At 39.8% G+C, this 14,119-nt stretch overlaps 1 pseudogene; it reads left to right on the forward strand.

Moving 5' to 3' along the window:
• Positions 1-9,231: 9,231 nt before the first annotated feature.
• On the forward strand, positions 9,232-9,695 carry LOC136320505 (U1 small nuclear ribonucleoprotein C-like; annotated as a pseudogene).
• Positions 9,696-14,119: the final 4,424 nt, after the last annotated feature.

A 14,119-nucleotide genomic window follows, 5' to 3' on the forward strand; every position in this document is an offset into this window, starting at 1 on the left:
AATGTCATCCCATTACCATTAATAAAAATTTATAAAAAAAAAGAAAAAGAAATGACTCATCAGCCAAATAGGGGTATATTTCTGAATTGCTTCTTCCTTTTTTTAGGACTTGATGGCTACAAGGGATGTGTGTGGTTCTCGGCTATATTCAAAATAGTGCTATGGCACTGTTACCTAAAGCTTTTGCATGAATGTTAAGAATAATTTTAAAACACACACACACACACACACACACACACACACAAAGAGGTCATGGTGAAATACATTTAGGAAGTTCTGCATTGAACAAAATTCAATGCATTTCTTTAGTGAAGGATATTTGAGCATTGCAAATCTCTAAGAGAGGGAGGAAATATAATTATCAGTTATATATAAAGAAGTCAAATATTATTGAGCACCTATTTGTTACACATATGGATTACTTTATAGGTTTATGTAGCTCTACACAGAGAACTTCACTTTATCTATATATGTATTATATGATATATCTTTATTTTTTGGAATGATGGCCCCAAGGCCTGGAATGCTTAAAAAACTTTTTTAAGGTCATAATAAGCAAGTGGCTTTGCTCAGATTGAACCCAAGTTTGGCTGCAGAACCCATACTCTTCACCACAGTGCTCTATTTTCTTCCTTTTTTATTTTTTATTTCCCCCAAGAGCATCTTGCTCAAGTAGAATCTCGGATCACACTTTGGGTAAAAATATCAGGTATTGCTGGGACATGCCTCAGTCTGGGTCAATACATTAATGATACAGTGGAGACAAGGACACAGAAACAAATTAGACATTTTCCCACTCACCCAGGCCTGATCTTATTCCCTAGAGTACCACATATATTAATGACTCTTAGACTTTGAATGAGAGTTGACTCCCATTTTCCTGAGCATTGAGAATGCCCTGTGCTTATCAAGGTCATTCTTCACATGCCCATTCAAGAGTCACAGAGACCCTGACAATAGTATTTCATTAATCTCATTCAATTCTAAGTGCACCTCATGAGCCAAGCCTTGTGCTAATGGTGGCATTCAGAGCCCATTCAGGCATTGATGCAAGAACTCTAACAGAAATGTAAATCTGGCTTCTTGGTAAGGCTGAGTAGAGACTGTGGTTTAGAAATAGAATTACCAGTGGGCCACTTAAGACTTTACTTCTGAAGTAGGCAGTTACCCAGCCAGGCCATGGGAGAGCAGTATAACTCCCTCACTCTCCAGCTTACCTCATGGCAGCTACAAGAATAGGACCTCCTGGGGGGGGGGGAGTGTTGAAAGTGGAGGTGGGTGGGCTGAGTTGAGTACATATAATTTCTTCTCCAATATTTCCCAATAAAATGAGCAGCCCAGAGAGGAGTGACAGACAACTTGGAGACACATTAGACGTTTCTCCCAGCATCTCTCTTCTGAGGAGGAACATAGACATTCCTGCTCTTTTCTGGCTGGAAATGTGTAAGGTTCACTTAGCTTGGATGTTAATGACAGGAGATAAAACCAGCATAAATACAGAGTCTCTCAAGGAATTCCAGTTCCAGTGGAAGAGCTGGGCAGACAAACAGACAAATGTAACTGTGAAATAAAATAAGAGCTTGTATGAGCAGGGGATGAAACAGATGGTTATAGGAGAACTATAGCCCCAATGTCAATTGCTTCAACAAAATTGACATTGTTTCTTTCCTCTGTGTCAGGATTACGTTCTCATGTATTAATGTTGTTCATTCATTTATACATCGAACGCATACTGAGTACAAATATGTACTGAGCCCTGGAGACACAATGCTGAATAAGAAGAAGCCAGAAGCATCCCCTGTTCCTTTAAAAAATATTTATTTTACTTAGATAATGTAACTGTGTGAATTAATGTATTGCCAGCCATTGGTTTACCAGTTATGTGGAGAGTCCTCAAAGTGCTGCCACACAGGTGTAGGTGTCAACTAAGGGAATGTGTTATGCAGGGAAGAGGCACCATCGGAGGAGTACCTATTGAAAATGAGGAGAAGAAAGAAAGTACAGCAATAGGCCCTCACCAGTAGATCAGTGGATAGAGCCTCAGCCTAACATATGGACATCCCAGGTTCAATTCCCAGTCAGGGTACATAGGAAAAGTGACCATCACTTCTCTCTCCTTCTCTCTTCCACTTCCCTCCCTCTTCCCCTCCCGCAGCCATGTTGGCCCTGGGTGTTGAGGATAGCTCAGTTGGTTAGAGCATGTCAGCCTTAGGTGCTAAAAATAGATTGGTACTCAACATCGGCCCCAAATAGGATTGCCAGGTGGATCCTGGTCAGGGTGCATGTGGGAGTCTGCCTCACTATCTCCCCTCCTCTCACCTTTAAAAAAAAGGTACAGGAACAAATGGGTTAAAAGCCTTAAAAATGAACGGTGGAGGGGCTCCTTTACAGGCTTCACTGGCTTCACTATTTTGCCTAGAGCCAGTTTGTCTTTTCTTGAGATAGGCTTGTACCCATGCAAATTGGAATAAGGTCCAGGGAATCACAGGAAAGCCTTAGAATTGAATTAGTAAAATGCTGAGAGTGGTTGGACTATTCTGACATCAGAGGACATGAACTGATAATTATTCTATTGCTGAAGGGAAGATGGAAAGATTGAGGGCTTGGAGAGGAGACACTAAATTAGCTCTAATGAAATATAATGAATAGAGATGCCAGGGTATCTTAATACGTGTCATTCCACAAGATCTGATCTGGAAATTAAAAGCATAAAAACGACAGTGTAAAATTCCATTACTGGCTTGCAGGGGAAGGGAACAAAGCTATTACTTTCCCAGGATGATACTTGCCAGCCTAACACCTTGTTCCAGAGGGAAGAACGTGTCTTCACAGAATCCTCACTCTTTTGAATGCTGATTGTTGAAAGGATAGGGGAGAACTTTAGACCTCTCTCCCCTTTCTTAACATCGGCAGACTGGATTCTGCTGATTTGGCTCTATGGTTCATTTTTTAATCCATAATAGTTATCATTAGTACATTATATAATTTACTTCTTTTTTATATTGCTTATTTATTGTCTGTCTCCCACACTAGAATATAAGCTCACAAGGACAGGGATCTTTGTTTATTTCTGAACATATCCCAGTGCTTAGAAGAGTGCATAACAACTGTAGGTCTTTAAATACTCATTACATAATGAATTATGTGCTGAATTCCTCCAAGGGATGAATATGGAGGTAGTTTTATTAAAAAAATAAAAGAAAGTAGTTTATGAAGGAAAGGATCCTTTAAAAGGAGAGTGAGTGGGTTGTAACAGCTCATTCCTGGGGTCTGAAGAGAAGATAAGCAAAGGAGCTGAAACCAGAACTTGGTGAATGCATGCCAAAATTATTTAAATAAGAATCCTGCTGCAAGAAACTTAGATTTACAAAACTATTTTTTCCTACCTTCTCTGTCAATTATTTTGAGATACAAATATCCAGGTGAGCTTTATTTCTTTTGACTAATTAATCCACTGTTTTGTATAAAACCACTGCTTAGCTTGTTTAATAGCATACCAGACCCAGGTGAGCCCTACACATCTGGCATATTGAGGGCTGTGAAGATTCACTAACACTGCTGCGTACCATTGGTGAGTTTGACAGGTTTTCATTCAGCTGTTGCAACTGAGGAGGCACTGAAAATCATCTGTATTTTTCCTTCTCTATCCTGTAGTTGTTTTCTCTTCTGAAGACTGAGTTAATTATATAGTGGCTATTTCAGGTTGCTTTTGGCTACATAATGTTTGTGTTCTGTGTTGGGTTTTTTCATCTGATAAAAGGAAGGCTTGTTCTTGGGTTACTGAGATAAAAAAGAAAACAATGTCCAACATTTGTGCAGTAATAGTCACCAACTTTATTTCATTAAATTATCACAATGAAGCCCTGGCTGGTTGGCTCAGCAGTAGAGCTTCAGCCTGGCACGTGGAAGCCCCAGGTTCGATTACCGGCCAGGGCCCACAGGAGAAGCACCTATCTGCTTCTCTACCCCTCCCCCTCTCCTTCCTCTCTATCTCTTTCTTTGCCTCCCACAGCCAAGGCTCCATTGGAACAAAGTTAGCCTGGGCGCTGAGGATGGCTCCATGGCCTCCTCCTCAGGTGATAGAATGGCTACCTGTGCAACAGAGCAATGCCTCAGATGAGCAGAGCATCGCCCCCTGGTGGGCATGCCGGGTGGATCCCAGTTGAGCGCATGCGGCAGTCTGTCTGACGGCCTCCCTGCTTCTCACTTCAGGAAAAAAAAAATCACAATGAGCCTGTGAAATGGTGACATGACTAGAACTACATTATTTCAAATGCCTCGAGTCTCAGACTTGTTTAGCTCTTTGCCCAAAAATACAGCTAGGAAAGTACTCTAGTGGAACTCAGACCTGGGCGTTGGAACTCAAACTCCATGGCACTCTCTACTGCTTGTAAGTTATCCCAGTCATAGCAACAATGGCCTAATTGTTCATCTTGTCATAACATTCTGCCTAGTACAGGGGTTGGGAACCGTTTTGGCTGAGAGAGCCATGAACCCCACATATTTTAAAATGTAATTCTATGAGAGCCATACAACAGCCTGTGTACGTTATGCATTATCCAATAAAATTTCTTGTTGTCCCGGAGGACAGCTGTGATTGGCTCCAGCCACCCGCAACCATGAACATGAGCGGTAGGAAATGAATGGACTGTAATACATGAGAATGTTTTTTTTAATTTTTAATGTTATTTTTTTTATTAAAGATTTATCTGTGAGCCAGATGCAGCCATCAAAAGAGCCACATCTGGCTCATGAGCTATATAGGTTCCCGACCCCTGGCCTAGTAAATTATAGACTTAAGTATATGTATGAATCTTTGATCTTTAGGGGCACAATCTTTTTTCAGACTCTAGTTCTTTAACTGTCGAAATAACTTTACAAAGTCAAAAAGAAACTTATCTCTCACTTTTATTTATTAGTTTCATTTCTCTAAAAATATCCAAACTTTTGAGATAAATATCAAGATAAGATCTGAACCACTCCTGTTAGCCTTTATTTTTTATTTTTTCCCATGCTTCAATGGGAGTGACCAGGAATTACATGGAAACTTCTCATCTTTTCTTCACCTCACTACCACAATCTCTATGCTGTAAAAGGCTAAGCAAACAGGATAGAATCCAACAAGACCTCGATTTTAAGCTCTGATGGCGTATTAATCTATTTTAATAATGTGTTACCATTAAATAGTCCTTTTTTCTTTCCTTCTTTTCTTCCTCCCTTCCTCCCTTCCTTTATTTCCTTTTTTTCTTCTTTCCTTTTTTTCCCTTTTTGAAACTAAGAGAGCATAAACCATTTACCCTGGCTTATGTTAATACATGCACTTTGAAATGTTTGGCAGGACGTCATACAGATAATCATCTATTCTGATAGAAATTATTGAATGTTTTCTGAATTCTGCTACATGTACTTATTCTAGCTTTGTCCCAGTGCTGACTGCTGCCCTCAGATCTATCCCTCATCCTTCCTCAGCCTGAGCAGCTGATCCCTGTAGGCTGTTCCCCAGGTTCATGTGCAGTTGGCCTCTGGCTCAGGTGGCTAATGGGAAGTCCTGCAGGAGACTGAAGATGCGATGGTATTTGTTTCTCTTTGTTCATCTCTACCTTGTGTGTATTTCTGGTGGAGCTATATATTGTCCATGACACCAGTTCCTGTCTGACAGTTGTGCCACGAAACCAGCTTATGCTTAGTGACTCTGGCACTTGGGCTCTGGTAACTTTGTTCCTCCCTTTAACTTTTCAGCTTAGGGATAGTAGTGGTGTCCTGAAATTGCAAATTCTGGATTCTCTCTCATCATTCCTTTTGGCTTCTTAGCTCCCTCATCAGCCATGTAACCAACTTCCTGCATTGTGTATTCTCTGCTGTAGATAGTTTAAGTGATTTCCTGGTTATACCCTGACCAGAGCAGGTGCTGATAATCACTAAGATTTCTGAGACAGCTTGACCAGGCGGTGGCGCAGTGGATAGAGCGTCGGACTGAGATGCAGAGAACCCAGGTTCGAGACCCCGAGGCCGCCAGCTTGAGCTCAGGCTCTTCTGTTTCGAGCAAAAGCTCACCGGCTTGGATCCAAGGTCACTGGCTCGAGCAAGGGGTTACTTGGTCTGCTAAAGGCCCATGGTCAAGGCACATATGAGAAAGCAATCAATGAACAACTAAGGTCTCGCAACGAAAAACTGATGATTGATGCTTCTTATCTCTCCATTCCTGTCTATCTGTCCCTGTCTGTCCCTCTCTCTGACTCTCTCTCTGTCCCTGTAAAAATAAAATAAAATAAATAAATAAATAAATAAAAGATTTCTGAGACAAGCAGCTTTGTTAAACTGTAATAGTAATAAACATTGACTTAATTGATGAGAAAAGTTGCTTACAAGGTGAATTGAGATTCAGTATGCTTGACCAATAGGAAAACAAATAGGCAGTGACTTTTACATAAATTCATTGTTATTTGTAAAGCAGATTTGTCACTTTTTAAAAAAATTAAACTTCATTTTTTAGAGAAGTTTTAGGTTCACAGCAAAATTGAGTGGAAGATACAGAGGGTTCTTATATGTCCCCTCTCTCCACACATGCTTATCACTTTTTTGTTGTTGTTTTCCTCAAAAGAAGATTTAATAAATAAATAGCAGTCCTAGTCTCATTGTTCTGTTTGTACGCACTTATAGTGAGAGGGTGAAAGAAATGCAGTATTCTAGGGTTTTCTGCCAGATAACATAGTATGTAATAGCTACTTTTATGGAGTGAATGCTCTGAAGAGAAACAAAAGCCAAAAATCTGTTCAACTGCAGGAATTCTGGAAATGGGAGTATATGAGTGTCTTCCGAATTGGAGAAAATAGAAGAGAGGGTGGGGATGAAGCTGGGTGCTGCCTATGGGAGAGGGGAAGGGAGTCTGAGATCTCCTCACAGTTAGATGGTGTGTGCCGGGGTGAGGCTGAGGAGGGAGACCATATAGACAGACACATTTAGACACACCAAAGCCAAAGCCAAGCAGGTTAGCTCCTGATGAGTGAAACATCTGAGTAACTCCATCTCGAGGCACAGAACCTTTCTGCACAAGACAACACCTTGCATGTGCTAAAGAGAAGCAGGTTGGGGAGACCATGAATAGAGCCATTGGGATGGGAATGAGTGCTGAAGGTCATTGGGGACAATTTGGCAGTGCCTCAGCAGCTTGGGAGACCCGAGACATCACAGAAGGAAGAGACAATCTGGCATTTTGAGAGACCTCTCAGACCTTGTCCCCTTATTTCTGACATCATTTCCCCTTCCTTCCTTCCTTCTTTCCTTCTTTCCTTCTTCCCTCCCTCCCTTCCTCCCTCCCTCCCTCCCTCCCCCCTTCCTTCCTTCCTTCCTTCCTTCCTTCCTTCCTTCCTTCCTTCCTTCCTTCCTTCCTTCCTTCCTTTGAACAATTATTTATGAGTATTTATTTGTCAGGTACTGTTCAATGGTGACATATTAAATAAATAAGACAGACAAAATTATTTATTATATGATAAACAATGATTATATAATATGCCAAAGGGTGAAGAGTGCTATGGGAAAATCTAGAGCTAGTGAGAATACCAGGGTGGGGTAGAAGATAGGGTAAGATTGCCTAGGGTAGAGCTCACTGAGGTGACTGTTAGCAAAGACTTGAGGAGTGAGCCATTAGGTACCCAGAGGAAAAGCATTCCAGGTAAAGAGAACAGCAAGAGCAAAGGTCAGAAGGCAAGGGTTGTCTTATAAAGTTAAATACACATATAGCTTACAACCTGATAATCATACTTGTAGGTATATACCCCAAAGAAATAAAAACGTATGTTCACACAAAACACTGTATGCTAATGTTCATATCAGCTTTATTCATTTAAGTCCCAAATGGAAACCATTCTTGATATCCACCAAGAGGAGAGTGGGTGAATGTATTGTGTATATTTATACAATGAATACAATGGAATATCAGCCATCAACTAAAAAACTATGAATACATGCCACAACAGGAATAAATCTAAAAAAATTGGGTTGATTCAAAGAAGCCAGATACAAGAACATATGCTATTCGATTCTGTTTATAGTAAATCTAAGAACAGGTAAAACTAATCTATGGCGACAGAAATGAAAGCAATTGTTGCCGATGGAATGGGTAGAAATTGACTGGAACAAAAAAACCACAAGGAAACTTCATGAGGACATAAAGATGTTCTAGATCTTGATTCGGGTGCTGATTACATGGGTGGATATAATTGTTAAAATCCTATAAACTGAAAACTAAGATTTATACTTTTCATTGTATGTAAATTGTACAGTTAATAAAATAATGTGCCTGGAGTATTAGTTGGAAAAAAAGCAGAAGACGAGGTTATTTGGTGTGATTTGAACAAGGAAGAAAAGAGCAGGAGATGACATCACCAGGATAACGGGATGAAATGTATCATGTAGGATCTACTCACCATTGTGAAGTCTGGCTTTTGTTCTGGTTGAAATAGAGACCCTTTGCAGGACTTTGAGCACAGGCTTGAAATGATCTGTTTCATGTTTTTTGTTTTTTTAAAATTTATTCATTTTAGAGAGGGGGGGAGAGAGAGAGAGAGAGAGAGAGAGAGAGAGAGAGAAGGAGGGGAGGAGCAGAAAGCATCAACTCCCATATGTGCCTTGACCAGGGAAGCCGGGGTTTAGAACTGGCAACCTCAGCGTTCTAGGTCGACACTTTACTCACTGCACCACCACAGGTCAGGCTGTTCATGTTTTAATAGGATCACTCAGGTCGCTATGTTAAGGAAGATGGTGGGGAACAAGGCAGATCCATTAGAAGACCATTAATATAATCTGTCCTAGAGCTAACACTAGCTTGGATGAGAGAGGCTGCAGTGAACATGGTTAGAAGAATTTAAATTCAGATGAATTATCAAAGTAAGGATGATGGAATTTGTGGAAATATTGGCTGTGGAGTTAGAGAGGAAGAAAGAAATAAAAAGATTCTAAATTTTGGTTTGAGCAACTACAGGGATGGAGGTGCTTCTAGCTGAGCTGGGGAATACCCCAGGTGGAGCAAATTTTGTGGCATCTTAAGTTTGAGATGCTGACTGAACATTCAAGTAGAGACAATGAACAAGCAGTTAGATATTTGGAGTTTTTTATGTATAAAAGTTATTAAAAGCCACCACACTTGGTGAGATCAATGAGGAATCAAGTGTGAATAGAAAATAGGGTAGACTGGCAGTGTGGAATGGAGTGGCCAATGAACCACAGAACAACATGCTCAAGTTTTGTTGTGAACTCTGTGATACATACCTCGCCCATGACTCTTCATCTGTGAGAAAGGCACACTGCAGTGGTAGGAAACACAAAGAGAATGTGAATGATTCCTATGAGAAATGGACAGAGGGCAGGCTCAGAACCTGATTGACAGAACAACTTCAGCATTTCAGCAAGGAAAGATACCTCCTACTCCATTCTGTGTTCCTTCTCCTGCTGGGGCAATGATCCCATCTTCCCCTAGTCTTCGGGGTCCTCCTCAGCCTGGTATGATGACAGCACCCTCTCCTGATGCCAGTGATGGACCCTCTTCCTCTTGAGATGATGCCAATGGGACCTGCTCCTGGAATGAGGCCACCTATGGCCTCATTGCATATGGCACATGCCAATGATGCCTGATCCTCCAATGATGAGACCTCCCGCCCATCCCATGATGGCCAGGGATGACTCAACCAGACAGATAAAGAGAGAGAGGAGCCTCTTTCTATCAGTTTTACATTATTTTTCCTACTTCACCAGGAGATCATGGTGCTTTGACTCGCGGTGTTCTCTAACTGCATGACAAGGAAGACTCACTCCCTCTTCCTATCAAAGAGAGAATAGCTCTGGGGGGAAGTAGTGGGCCAAAAAGCAATTTTCATTTGTATTGTAAAGTGTGAAAATAAAATCGTCAATTTGTTTGGTTAAAAATTAAAAAAAGAAAAAAGAGGTTCATGAATATTTGGACGTGAGCCCCAGGGAAGGGATTGCTGGCCTGCCCGCGGTAGGTGGAAAAGAAGACTCCAGCTGCAGCAAAGGGTTGGCAACCTCCTCCTGTGTAGGTTCAGAAGAGGAATCTCCTCTCCATTTCCCTCTTCCCTGCCTCAACACCAGAGGAGGATCCAGTGGGGGCAGGATGGGAGGGTAAAGAGTGACCACGTGCCCCTCCCTCTCTTCAAGCTTCTAGAGTCATGAGTTTAGCCAGTGCTAGGGCAATAAGAAAAAGGACTTTGGAGTTGAAACTAAATGAACAGCACTCAGGTTTAAAGATCCGAAATGGAACTGTTTTTAGTAACCAATGTGGTTACAAATTTATGGAGCCACATGAGATACCTTAATGAGCTTGCTATCCAGCCTGGAAAATAGTGTGGGGAGAGCAGAACTAGTTTCTGTTATTATTTATATCCTGGGTGTTGAGACTACTTGCAAAGCTGGGTATTGTCGATATTTGATACTGTGAGATCTATAAGAGAACAGCTCAGGACATTAATCTGCTTACCTATAAAATAAGTAGGTTGAAAATTATGGTAATCTACAAGGCTATTTTCAAATCTCAGATTCTATTATTTGATTTGAAGCACTTGATATTGGTCATAGAACATTGGCGGGTGCGAAGCCAACATATTGCAAAATAGTAAATTTTTTTTTCCCTTTGAAACTTCATTTGTGATAACAGCATTTAACCATCTGAGTTTCAGTGAAACTAAAGAGCTTTTTAAATCCAGTTATTAAAACACTTTTAAGATTCTGCTTTTAGGGCAAGTGTTACCAATAATAAGGAGTAATGTAATTTCTATCTCTATGCAGAGCAAGCACATCAATGAAATTTCAGTTTATGTAAACACCTGCTTTACTGGGTTTAATGAGAAACTAAAAATATGAACTAATGTCCTATGCAGAGATAAACACACTGACAGATTTATTTGACACAAAGAGTTCCCAACATTGAAGAACATACCTGTTGGAGACCGAATAAATAAACAGGGTATTTGGTATTTTTGCAATCTGGACAGAGGTGCTGGGCCCAAACCCCACCTCATTTGCCTAGTTAACAAAGAGCTACACCTGATTCTCATCTGTCTCACCCATGTTCTCCGGAGGAGCCTGGAAGCTAGTTTCTTGTTAGTGAAAAGTAGATTTGGATGGTATGGTGGGGGTTGTCTTTAAGTTGCCTTGGAAACTTAATTGAATTGCTGATGGACCACATTTTTTCTGTGAATAAAAGTGGATGTGTTTCTGAGAGCAGGTACGTTACAGCTAAGGAACAGTAGAGACCGTTTGCCGTGGCGTCCTCCTGAACCCATCTGTGTATGTGTGTGTGTGTGTGTGTGTGTGTGTGTGTGTGTGTATATATATATATATATATATATTTATCTTTAAGTCCTGTCTATCATTTATTTCAATTCCATACCTTTTCCCGTTCAGGACCCCGGTATATACTTGTTGTGGTTAGACCCTGACACATACTCTTCCAACAGCTATCTTCCAGAATACTTGATGATGAATGTGTTCTAGAAATGATTCCTGTAATTATTCCCCATTAGTGTAGAGATCAGCTACGGTTGCGGAATGTAAAGCAGTGATTTATCATACAAAATTTATTCTAATTTTCCTCTTGGGAAAAAAACTTGCATTTGAAGCATGTGATTTTGAGCAAATTTGAGGCCCATTTTGCAACTTCAAATATACAAATACTGAAGCTCTCACAACAACCAATAGTCATGGCATCTGTATGACTGTGTATGTGATAAAACAAGAAGAGCCATTTGAAGTTGACTTGGAATTCACTGCTATTTTGAACAGACATATTTTTCCTAAAATATAAAGGATCAATAAAATTACAAAAATAAGATTTGGGGAAGCTAGATATATCATTCCCATGGGAAAAAAAAGAGCACTTAGTAAGATCTTACCTGATTTGCTCAATATAGTCCTATACCCACGGCAGATACTGACTTATGAGGTGAATGGGGTTTTCATCGTGATAGAGGGATTGAATATATATAGATAGAAAAGGCACATCTCATACATTTGTTTTTTCATTTTATAAAAGTTAGGGTGAAGCTGTCCATTTTAAGCAGTAATAAAATATTAGGCTAAAATGCTAATTTCAGTAAAATTTAAAAATGGCTAAAAAGGTGAAATTTAATAGTTTTTATCCAGAATATTCAAGACTTGTGACAGTTTGTCTGATTGTGTTGTATATTTTTTAACTTCTATTTCTGTGTATATACTTTAAACATTCTAGAAATGCTTTTTTTAGGAAACAGAAATGTAGGTATCATTATATATAAATATTTATACATGTAATTTATATATATAAAGAAAAATATAAAATATGACATAGATACATGTATGAGTAACTACTATGTACAAGTTCTTTACACGGTCCCTCTGAGAAAGTTGTGAGGTCAATAATAGTTGTACTTGAAAATGAGAAAATAAGAGACTCAACAATGGCCGATATAGACTGATTCTTTACAAATAAATTCACTCTAGAATTTTTTTTAATGACCAATTCTTAAAATACCATTTGTCTTTATATGTAATTCATTACAACATAAAGGCTTTTTAGGAATGTAAATATTACATAATATAAGACATGTCTTCTAAAACAAATGTGATGGATATGTCTGGGCTGTAAAAGATCTCTGTTGCTATATTCCATATGCATTACTTCCTGACATCATGACTAATATCAGAAGTAGCAAGGACATGGCACTGAAAGGCTCCCATGTGTGTGAAACAGGCACCAACAGAAACAGCAAAGGTTTATTGAGTTCCTACATTGTATAGAAAGTGTTCTGACATTTTCTCGCCGACAACTTCTCTACCATCAAACACCATGAAGTAGTATGGGTCAGAGGCAATAATACTCAGGGAACTCCATAAATATAGATAGAGAGATATAGCCACATATTCCTAGTGATGTACATATCATGTTTTCCAAGCTACATTAAGAGGTAAAAATAAGAGGGTCGGAATAGCAGTACAAATATATTTTTGCTTTGGCTCTTCTTCATTCACCCCAGACTCCTTTAAAATCTTTACTGCTGACTTCTTTGCACAATGTCTCACCATTATACACACACCCAGACACCATCATTTTACTTCTTTCCAGCCCCAGCTTTGCTGCTGAGCAAAGTTCCCGATGCCACGGAGCAGATGCTGCTGCCCAAGGCACTTGCCCAGGATCCTTTCTTTCCCCTCCTCCACCCTCCTCAGTACTAAAGCTATTTCCTTGAGCCAAGAGCACTGACGGGGGCAGCTTTGGTGCAGAAATCTCATGCTGTGTTCTCTGCTGGCCTGTGCAGAATCCCTCTTCCCTCTTCTGTATCACACCCTTTTGTAGGTGTAATTCATGTCCTCACGCTTCTCCAGTCAGTGGGTAGAAATGAAATCACATTAGCGTAATGCCCAGAATTTGCTGGTTCCTTCACTCCCATTTATAAAACTGTAGGCACTTACCAATCCCCACCCTTGCCCGAGTCTCTCCACTTATGTGAGACAGTGTCTCTGTGTGTGCAGAAGCAGTTCTGTTCAGAGTTTTCTACACACTGAGTCGACTGTAGAGCCATCTCTTACACTCGAGACTTTTCCCTTTTCCTTCAGACAAGAAAGCAAGCCTTTACACAAAGAATGCTTTAAAATAAAGTCTTTGTGGTCACAAGCTCTAGATACACGATCTTGAATTCTGAAGCAGCACAGTGTCCTTGTAATAAATTTTCATTTTTTGTTTAAGCAGGCCTGAGTTAGTCTGTCACTTCCAACAAAAGAATCATAAGTGTGGAGAGAAAGTCTTGTCTGTTCATCTCTGAACATCATCATTTTTACTGTTGTGAATTATTTCAGCTCTTCAATATTCCCCAAATTATCCAAAAATATTCCCTCATTAGTTATATCTTACAGGCTCTCTCAGGTTTATTAATGTTGAGGCCTCACCTTGTTTTTCTGATAGGACTTGTTGTCAGTGTCTATTAACTGAACAGATTTCTTGAGTAATTTTATTTTCTTCTGATTTTACAAAGTTTAACATTCTCAGTGTCATTATTTATTTATGTTTATAAATAGTTAAGTTAAAAAATGTCCTTTTGATAAACAACTCTCATTGCAGCTGTATTGTAAATAA

The sequence above is a fragment of the Saccopteryx bilineata genome, chromosome 1 (assembly GCF_036850765.1).
Source record: "Saccopteryx bilineata isolate mSacBil1 chromosome 1, mSacBil1_pri_phased_curated, whole genome shotgun sequence".
NCBI lineage: Eukaryota > Metazoa > Chordata > Mammalia > Chiroptera > Emballonuridae > Saccopteryx > Saccopteryx bilineata.